This window comes from Lemur catta, chromosome X, assembly GCF_020740605.2.
Source record: "Lemur catta isolate mLemCat1 chromosome X, mLemCat1.pri, whole genome shotgun sequence".
In the NCBI taxonomy this organism is placed as follows: domain Eukaryota; kingdom Metazoa; phylum Chordata; class Mammalia; order Primates; family Lemuridae; genus Lemur; species Lemur catta.
Window position 1 is genome coordinate 55179705 of NC_059155.1, and position 11235 is coordinate 55190939.

The following is an 11235-nucleotide window of genomic DNA, read 5'->3' on the forward strand; positions in this document are numbered from 1 at the left end:
CTGGTGGATCTCCTCCCATGTATGCACTATGCCCATGTCTTTCCCTGCTTTCTGTTACCACACCTCCAGCCCCTTTCTGCTTGCCAGAAAGATGTTGAAATCTCTCCCATTGATGGAAACTCCACCAGTTTTATTTGGAGTTGTGAGTTTCTATGCTTGCTTCCTTTACTCTTGTTTTTTAGGGTCTTAGGACTCAGAGGAGACAAATGTATCCAATATTCTTGAATGGAAATCCAAATCTGCCAGAGATTATCTGGATATGCCAAGTAGGTAGAACAACATGTGAACCACTGGGTTTGGGAATCTTACAGGCTTGAGTTTGAATTCTGACTCTCTGACATCCTTACTCAACTCACTTATATCCATAAGCCTCAATCTGTCTACTTGATAGAGTTGTGGGAAAATTTTCTTTGATACTACAGATAAAGCATCCAACACAAGGCTTGGCATACAGTAGGTTTCAAAAAATAGTAGTGAGGCCGGGCGCGGTGGCTCACGCCTGTAATCCTAGCATTCTGGGAGGCCGAGGTGGGTGGATTGCTCAAGGTCAGGAGTTCGAGACCAGCCTGAGCAAGAGCGAGACCCTGTCTCTACTAAAAAAATAGAAAGAAATTATCTGGCCAACTAAAAAATATATATAGAAAAAAAATTAGCCGAGCATAGTGGTGCATGCCTGTAGTCCCAGCTACTGGGGAGGCTGAGGCAGTAGGATCGCTTAAGCCCAGGAGTTTGAGGTTGCTGTGAGCGAGGCTGACGCCACGGCACTCACTCTAGCCCGGGCAACAGAGTGAGACTCTGTCTCAAAAAAAAAAAAAAATAGTAGTGAACACTTTTTATTTATTTATTTTTATTTATTTTTAATTTTAAAGAGATTTATTCTGAGCCAAATTTGAGGACCATGACCCCGAGCCATGCCTAAGAAACCTTGAGCAAGTGGACTCGCTGTTGGTGGGTTACCATTTGGTTTTTTTATTTATTTATTTCAGGATATTATGGGGGTACAAACATTTTGGATACATGTTATGACTTTGCAACACCGAAACCATGATTTGGGGTGGGCCTTTCCCCCCCTACAATGCTCATTGCGTCCATTAGTTGTGAGTTTACTGACCCCCAACCCCCTAATCCCTAGTAGTGAACACTTTTTAATGGGAGCAAGTGGGAAATGTGATTGGAAAGATTCAAGTCAGGTTTTTTTGGGGGGAGCTTGAATGCCAGAATTTATTCTTGTTGACATTTAGGAGCCTTGACAGGCTTCTGAGCCAGAGAGTAATGTGATCCCAAATAATTTTTTGGCTTGTTCCCTCAGTCTGGTCTGGGGAGGGAGCAAGAAGCCCTTGGACCAGCAGCTCTTGGGTTAAAATCTTTGCCTGCATCTGAGTTATTTGTAACCGTTGTCATAGCAACGAGTTTGGCAATCAAGCCAGTGCTGAAAGCTCCTGACAGTATGGAGTTGAGGGCAGTGAGAGAAGATGGAAAATTTGGAGGGGGGGTCATCTGTGACCAGCATTTCACTTTTTTGATTGTCTGAAGCTTTTAGCTTGAGACGAGGGTGAGAGTCCTTCAGGGAGAATTATTGGACATTGGAGACTCTCTTGTCCAATCAGGAGATTAGAGATACTTCAGATGTGAAAATAAGCCGAGAGAGGGACCTCGGCTCAAGGCCACACAGAAAGTCAGGGACAGAGACAGGATCAGACTTTTTAAAAATAAAAACGACTCAGGGTCACGGAACTGAAGCATAAATAAACCTGGAGATAACCTTGGGAAATACTTCATACACCTCCCCATCAATGCACACATGCCCTTCTTATTGTTCTTGTTCATATGAGAAACCTGGGACCCAGAGTGGTTTAGAATTAACTCAGGGTCACAGAGAAATTACGGTGCTGACTTGAGATCAGAACCCAGATGCCTTGGGCCTCCCAGGCCTGGGTACTTCCTGAGGAAGTGGCAGTCTAGGATTCACAGTTCAGAGAAGCCCCTTTCTGCTGACTGCCAAGATAGGAGGGTTTCCCAGCATAAGATTGATTTGACTGTCTTGGCCTTTGAGTCCTTGAATCCAACATGTATGTGTTCAGGTCACATTTCCCCTCCTCCCATACCCCACTTTATCTGTATGTATGTGTGTCCTCCTGCCTGCCACATTGCTGTTGCACGAATGGCAGCCAGGCCCCACCCCACCCTTGACCAAACACACCTGCCACGTGCCTCCCCATCCCTATCACGCACAGGGGTAGGCACTTCTTTAACATTCTCTTATGTAATTCAATCCTCCCAATTATTATTCTCTGTCTCCCAATTTAGGTGGAAACCTAGAGAGCCAGACAAAGATGTGACTGATCCAAAGTCACATAGTGAGTCAGCCTGAATCCCTCCTCTGCCAGAAAGATGGTTCTGCCCATTCTATCACACACTGATTTCTCAGCCCTCAGAGTTCTTCCAGCACTTATCTTTGTCTTAATGACCCCCTTAAATGTGTGCAATATGTTTCCTCTCTGTTCTCTGCCCTACGTGCAGCCTAAACTTCTCCTGTCTCCTCATAGCTGATCCCTCACCAAGTTCAGTTGATTTTCTTCTTTATGTCTGTCAAATCTACCTTCTTTCCTCATGCTCTGCCACTAACTTGCTCCAGTCTCAACATTCCTGACACAAACAACCTCAAGTTTACTCACTACCTGCCTGCTTCCAGAGTAGCCATTCATCACATGAATTCAGGTGTATAAATGGTTGAATGATGAATGAAGTTGGATTTGGCTCTGTGATTGTGCAGTCTTGCTTAAGAGGGCCTATGTGATATCATTTGTTGCATGACAGTCTCCCCTCTGTCCCAGGATGTGAATTCTCTAGAAGGGAGAGTGGCTTGGGTCAGCTGATGCAGGGTGAGGTGACCCAGCAGTCCAAATCAACCAGATCTTGAGCAATGAGGTGTGGTGGACCAAAAGGTATGCATGATGGAAATTGAGGGGCCTTCTGAGGTAGATGCTATTATTTCCCCTCCCCCTTATAGGTAAGGAAACTGAGCCCCAGGGAAACTCTGGAGACTTAAGCCAAAGTCACACAGCTAGGTATGGGTGTGGTTGAACTCCAACTCTGATCAACTCCAAGTCACTTTCTACATATTCCTGGCCTCTCACAACATTCCCTTTGAGCAATATAATTGCAATAGTTAATTAGAGTTGTGTCTCAAACCCAAATCTTAGAGAAATAATTATAAAGGTAGAAGAGAGAGAAAAAATCATATTCCGATCATCTATTGTGACCTTGTGCTGTGGGGTACCAAGAGGAATGGGGGGCAGAGATGAAGCTTGAACATTTTTGAGCTTCTATTACCTGCTTAGTTTTCCCTCTACATGACCTCCTAACACTCATTGCAGCCCTTTTATGTGGAAATGATTAATATCCCATTTCACCTCTGAAAAAATTGAGGCTAACAGAGAGGAAGTTTATAAGTTTAGGCACCCAATAAGCAGGAAGGGTAAGACTTGAATAGGTATATCAGGCTCCACAATGGAAGGGGAAGATAAAAAACTCAGAAGAAAATGGGAACATGGCTTCTACAAGGAGTTGGGACAAGAGAGGCCAAGTCAAGAGGGGCGAGGCTGACAGGAGGGACCAGTGGAGGCTTTGTTTGGAAAGAAAGGATACAGTTTGGCAGTGGATGGCCCAGAGCTAGAATTCCAAGCCCAGAGAAGGCACTTTCTACTAAAAATAATAATAATATTTTGTCTATAAATAGACAAAATTTTCTGATGCTAATAGTATGACTCATTAAGTGTATTGAAATGTTTGTCTTTGGAGAGAGGGGGAATGGGAGTGGGGTATGGCAATTCTGGAGAGTAAATATTAATAAATAAAATGAAGAAATACAGAAATCAAGAGAAGAGTTTTCAATAAACTAATGATTATAATATGCCTAATCTAAGGAGCATGAGTAACCTCACCCTCTGCCCAGAAGTGCCCAAATGACAAAATAAATGCCCCCTTGATCCCAAAAGTAAAGCCTGTTGGTTGATGAATATTTGAGAAAGAGGAGTGATGTCAGCAAGATGGCAGAATAGGAGCTTTCTACTATCATCCTTCCACAAAAGCATTGATTTTGACAACTACCTACAGATGAGAATACCTTTGTGGGAATCCAGGAGTACAGTGGAGAAGTTCCAGCACCCAACTGGAGTAAAAAACCTAAGAATAGATGCGTTGAAGAGAGTAAGAAGAACAATATCACTTTAGCCATGTCACCCTTTTCCTAAGATAGCAAAACTCCGTGCAAGAGTGACTCTCTTGGTCTATAATTTCTCCCATCAGGGGAAGTAAGAACACAGTGGGTGAGATTGTCTGGCTCTCCCAGCTGTGCAGGATGCTGATCAAGAATCCCACTTCTGGCCAGGTGCAGTGGCTCACGCCTGTAATCCTAGCACTCTGGGAGGCCCAGGCAGGTGGATCGCTCAAGGTCAGGAGTTCGAGACCAGCCTGAGTGAGACGCCGTCTCTACTAAAAAAATAGAAAGAAATTATCTGGACAACTAAAAATATATATAGAAAAAAAAATTAGCTGGGCATGGTGGCGCATGCCTGTAGTCCCAGCTACTCGGGAGGCTGAGGCAGGAGGATTGCTTAAGCCCAGGAGTTTGAGGTTGCTGTGAGCTAGGCTGACATCACGGCACTCATTCTAGCCTGGGCAAAAAAGCGAGACTCTGTCTCAAAAAAAAAAAAAAAAAAAAAAAAAAAAGAGTCCCACTTCTTTCTCACTTACCCAGATTACTAAGGTGATCATAGAGATGAATGGTTGGGAGAGGTTATGAGGAGAGAAGAGAGGCCACTGACCTTACTAACAACTCCTTGGACTTCATCAGGAACCGCAACCATGAGCCTCTTGGGACACCTCACCTGCAGACACCCCAAACTGGCCATGAGAATCCCAAATGATCCATGTGCATCACCTCCCCCTCCAAGGCCAGCTCTCTAAGCACTACCCCATGGATGGCAAGTGCAAGTGTCTCACACAGACAGACAACTGGACTCTGCAGGATTGAGAGAAGACATGTAAACTTGAGCATTTCAGGGCACCATGCTAGGGAAAATAAACAGGAGGCTCTCAGCACTTGGCCATATTTCAGGATCAAGTGAAGGCATACAATCTTAAGAATTACCACCCAGGAGGTAACAAGAAGTGTGGAGCAGGCACATTCAAAGCAAAGATCTGAGAGAGCTTAAGAATTCCTAGCCAGATGGACTGATGAAGGCATTTCCTTCCCAAAGCCAGTCAGTAAAGCCTAGAGGCTGTGAATACAGCAACACAAGGCTTCGAAGAATGGGGGGAGGGGAATCAAGGAAATATGACACAACTAAAGGAGCACAATAGTATTCCAGTAACCAACCCCAAAGAAATGGAGATCTATGGATTGCTCAATAAATAATTCAAAATAATTGTTTCAAGAATTCTACTACATGAGAACACAAACAGACAATTCAAAAATAGCACAAAAACAATGCCTGAACAAGACAGGAAGTTCACTAAAGTGATAGAAATCATAAAAAGAACCAAACAGAAATTCTGGAGCTGAATAATACAATAAATGAAATGAAAGATGCAATGTAGAGTATCGGCAGCAGACATAACCAAGCAGAAGCATGAATCTGTGAACTCAAAATAAGTCATTTGAAATTATCATGTCAAAGGGGAAAAAAGAATAAAAAGGAATGAAGGAAGCCTACAAGAGTTATGGGACACCAAAAAGAGAGCTAAGGCCAGGCACAGTTGCTCATGCCTGTAATCCTAGCACTCTGGGAGGCCAAGGCAGGAGGATTGTTTGAGCTCAGGAGTTCGAGACCAGCCTGACCAAGAGCAAGACCCCATCTGTACTAAAAATAGAAAGAAATTAGCAGGATAACTAAAAAATATATATATAGAAAACATTAGCTGGGCATGGTGACACATGCTACTTGGGAGGCTGAGGCAGAAGGATCGCTTGAGCCCAGGAGTTCGAGGTTGCTGTGAGCTAGGCTGACACCATGGCACTCTAGCCTGGGCAACAGAGTGAGACTCTGTCTCAAAAAAAAAATAAAAAAAAAAAAGAGCTAACATTTGCATTATGGAAGTTCAAGAAGTAGAAGAGAGAAAGAAGGAGCAGAAAGCATACTTAAAGAAATAATGGCTGAAAAACTTCCCAAATCTGGGACAGATATGGATGTCTAGGTACATGAAGTTCAAATATCACCAATTACAGTTCAAAGAAGACTATACCAAGACACATTATAAACAAAATATTAAAAATAATAAAGAGAAACTTTTTTTTTTTGAGACAGAGTCTCGCTCTGTTGCCCAGGCTAGAGTGAGTGCCATGGCATCAGCCTCGCTCACAGCAACCTCAAACTCCTGGGCTTAAGCGATCCTACTGCCTCAGCCTCCCAAGTAGCTAGGACTACAGGCATGCGCCACCATGCCCGGCTAATTTTTTTTTCTATATATACTTTTAGTTGGCCAGATAATTTGTTTGTATTTTTTAGTAGAGACGGGGTCTCACTCTTGCTCAGGCTGGTCTCGAACTCCTGACCTCAAGCGATCCACCTGCCTCGGCCTCCCAGAGTGGTAGGATTATAGGCGTGAGCCACCGTGCCCGGCCTAAGAGAAACTTTTTAAAGCAGGAAAAGAAAACAGGCTTGTTACATAAAAGGGAAGCTTCATAAGCCTATCAGTGAATTTCTCAGAAGAAACCTTATGGGCCAGGAGAGACTAGGGTGATATATTCAAAAAAGTGCTGAAGGGACAAAAAAATCTGCCATATAAGTATACTTTATCTGGCAAATCTGTAATTCAAAATGAATGAGAGATAAAGACTTTCCTAGACAAACAAAAGATGAGGGAGCTCACCACCACTAGACTGCCTTACAGGAAATGTTAAAGGGAGTTCTTCAAGCTGAAAGAAAAGGATGCTAAATAGTAACATGAGCATATGAAAGTATAAGGCACTATGGAAAGTAAGTACATAGTCAAATTCAGAATACTCAAATACTGTAAAGGGGTTATGTAAATCACTTATATCTTTAGCAGAAAGGTTAAAAGACAAAACTATTAAAATAATAAAAGTTACAATAATTTGTTAAGGGATATACAATATTAAATGATGTAGGGGCTGCTTCTACTTCCCTGAAGCAACCCGATGGCCGTGGAAGCTGAAGAAACAATGGAATGCCTTCAGGAGTTCTCGGAACTTAATAAAATGACCCTAGACCAATTGAACAATGAGAGCAAGATCAGCTTACTGACATCATCCTAATTGTTGAAGGACACCATTTTAAGGCCTATGAGGCTGTTTTAGCTACCTACTGTAAGTTCTTCTACTAATTCTTTTAGAAGTTTACTCTAGAACCTTTTCTGGAAATCAAAGGTGTTAGTAAAATGACTTTTTGTCATTTAATTGCGTTTACATACACAGCAAAATTAATGATACAAGGAGAAGCAGCCAATGATGTATGTAAAGCAGCAGAGGTTCTACAAATGCTAAAAGATATGAAAATCCTCAAAGTCAGGAAAAAAGAAAACTCCATTAGAAGAAAATACCACAGTAAAAAGTGAGGCAAAAAAGGAAGATTGCAGAAACTTCAAATGTTATCACCAAATCAATGCAATTTGCACAGTCAGAACCTGTTGAAATTGAGGTGGAGATTGCTGAAGGCACAAAGTGGAAGATGAATTGGCTTTTGCCAAACAGTCCAATACATACAGGCACAGGTTCCTCTGATAATTCCACTCAAGCACTATTGGTGGATATTACAGCAGGTACCATCAAGGTGATAGAAAGGGGTAAATTAAAGAAGAATATGGCTGTGCATCTGAACCTACAAGCAAGCAGGTAGAAGTTATTGAAATTGTGGAACGTCAGCTATTACATGTGAAGGTCTTACTCCATTGTGAGAAATGCAACTATTCATTTAAATTATTTTACCATTTTAAGAAACATACGAAATCACACTATATTGAGGGTTTCTTGTGTGAAATATGCAATAAAAGGTATATTTGGAAGAGTTCATGGAAACAGCACCAAAATGTTACCATCTCAAAGAACGTGGAGTCAGTAGGAAGCAAAGAACTGGGGAAAAATTTTATACATGTTAATACTATGAGAAACAGTTTGACCCATTTTGGACATTTTATGGAGCATCTTTGAAAACATACCAGGTGAAAAAATTTTTGGATGACCAAATTGTCATGAACAATTTGCTAGAAACATCACTCTCAAATGTCACCTCACTGCATGCCAAACTAGAGTGAGGGCAAAAAATGGACGAAAGAAACTTTATGAATGCCAGGTCTGTAACAGTGAGTTTAACAACTGACATCAGTTTAAATATCACTTGGTAATATACACTGGAGATAAACTCAACCATTGTACTTTATGTGACTTGTGGTTTATGCAAGGAAATGAATTAAGGAAGCATCTTTGTGATATTCACAATATTTCAGGGCATCTAGTGACCAAAGAATTTCTTTCAGCAGAAACGTGTGGAAACTGAACCTGGGACATCAATGCCTGTTATAAAACAAGTTGAGAAGGTGCACATGCTACCATTGCTTTGGGTCTAGGTGAATTCAGCACAAGTGACCGTGGAACAAGTCCTTCCAGATCTGCTCTAGGATAGCCAAGAGCACAATTTACATGAGTAAACTTCCAGAGGAGGTCCAGGTGAGTTATCTAGAAGTGGATCAAATTCAGACTGAAGAAGGTACTGAATTGCATGTAAGAGGAGGTGCATGTTGTGTGGGTAAATCAGATGCCAATAGAAGTACAAACTGAGCTTCTAGAAGGAGACTTGGATCACATGACCCCTGAAATCATGAACCAAGAGGATTGAGAACCTAGCAAAACAGGTGCCACTAGGGAAGATGCCAGGGAAGATCACAAAGATGCTGAGGGTTTACAGACCAAACCAACATAGGATTCCCAAGCTGAAAAGACAGGGAATGAGGATAGAACAGCTATGCCAGTTTTAAAATAAAATAACAAATGAATATATTTTTAAATTTACATGTGTTTTTGAACTGATTATGGGTAGTGAGACTGTCCTTAAGCTAACAGACAAGTGGACCAACATTAAACTATTTCCTGTTTTCCTGTTGTGCTGAACTGTTTCTATTGAAATAAACTGATTTCCTTCCCCCACTTAATGCCATAGAGGAGAGATCTTTCCCATAAATGAAGCGGATCTTTGAAAAGTATATTTCTGCAAACTTAAATGGATTATATTCCTATTATATAATTGGGTATAAATTTATTTATTTTCATTTTGGTAAAGGTTCTCCCTTTTCTCTTATCCAGGTTATGCCTTTCCTCAAATTTTTTCCATATTATAAAATCAAACATAAAATCATTAGAATACAAGTTTATGTGTTTTCATGCATGTTAGAAAATTGAACATATAGGAAATACAAGCTACCTGAATAAAAGTGCATTGTTACTGTCCAGTTAAATTTTGGCTTCTGGCTTTCTTTAGTTTGAATTAACATTCTTGCCTACCCCAGTAGTCACAGATGCCATCTCTGCAACAAAAAGAGTAGTGGTGGAAAAATTTCTAGAGTATAAAAAACAAAAAATCCATACCCATGTACCCTTTCAAAGCCAACTAAAATTCTGTAAAACATTTCTGGTTTCTTCAAAGTTGTGTTGTAAGGAGAAATGTAGGTGATGCTACAATACTTTACATTTTTGCTTATAACTGCAAACATCAATTCTTTGTCACTTAAGTTAGGATGAGAAATTTCATTTAATAGCATCTGAAAGACCATTTTCAATTGGGAAAATTTATTTACATTTGTGGTAAACTTTATTTTTATGAAAAGTTGAATGAGTATTTTACCACCAGATGGAAAAAAGTAAACATAATTTAAAAATTAATGTATTTAAAATAAAGTACAGAGAAAAAAATGTATATAATTATCAGACTTTGTTTTGAAAGGAATCTTTTCCCCCAATCCTTAATGTCCAGATGTTGTACTATAATTTTAAGGCCATACAAATATGAGTGCTAAACTGTGGACTTAAAAGTATCTGTGTAAATATTTTTGATCAGTATTACTTAGAAAATAAAATATAACAACCACAAAGGGAAACAGAAAAATTGTGACATGATAAACATAAAATGCGGGGGAGGGATGGAGTAAAAGTATAGTTTTTATGCAATCAAAGTTAAGTTGTTATCATACTGAGTGGGGAAAAATTTAAAGCATTCCCACTTAGAACTGGAACCAGACAAGGTTGGCCACTGTCTCCACTTCTATTCAACACAGTGCTGGAAGTCCTTGCTAGAGCAATTAGACAACAGAGGGGAATTAAGGGCGTCCAAATGGGGGAAGAAGAGATCAAACTCTCACTCTTTGCTGATGATATGATATTATATCTAGAAAACCCCAAGAATTCCACCAAGAGACTCCTGGAATTGATAAATGAATTCAGTAAAGTCTCAGGACACAAAATCAATACACACAAATTAGAGGCATTCATATATGCCAATAACAGTCAAACTGAGAACCAAATCAAAGACTCAATACCCTTCACAATAGCAACAAAGAAAATAAAGTACCTAGGAATATATTTATCTAAGGAGGTAAAAGACCTCTATAGGGAGAACTATGAAACACTGAGGAACGAAATAGCAGAGGATGTAAACAGATGGAAAACCATACCATACTCATGGGTTGGCAGAATCAACATTGTTAAAATGTCTATACTACCCAAAGTGATCTACAGGTTCAATGCAATCCATATTAAAATACCAACATGATTTTCCACAGATATAGAAAAACATAATTTTACGCTTCCTATGAAACCAGAGAAGACCCCGTATAGCAAAAGCAATCCTAGGCAAAAAGAATAAACTGGGAGGCATCAATTCACCAGACTTCAAACTATACTACAAGGCTATAGTAATTAAAAGAGTATGGTACTGGCACAAGAACAGGGACATAGACACATGGAACAGAACTGAGAACCCAGATATAAAATCAGCCTTATATAGCCATCTAATCTTTGACAAAGCAGACAAAAACATACACTGGGGAAAAAATCCTTATTCAATAAATGGTGCTGGGAAAACTGGATAGCCACATGTAGAAGACTGAAACAGGATCTGCTCCTTTCACCTCTCACAAAAATCAACTCACGGTGGATAACAGACTTAAACCTAAAACATGAAACTATAAGAATTCTAGAGGAAAATGTTGGAAATACTCTTCTAG

General features: G+C 40.3%; 1 pseudogene; it reads left to right on the plus strand.

Annotated features, from left to right (window-relative positions):
• Positions 1–7174: 7174 nt before the first annotated feature.
• Positions 7175–8999, plus strand: LOC123628024 (annotated as a pseudogene).
• The last annotated feature ends 2236 nt before the right edge of the window (positions 9000–11235 follow it).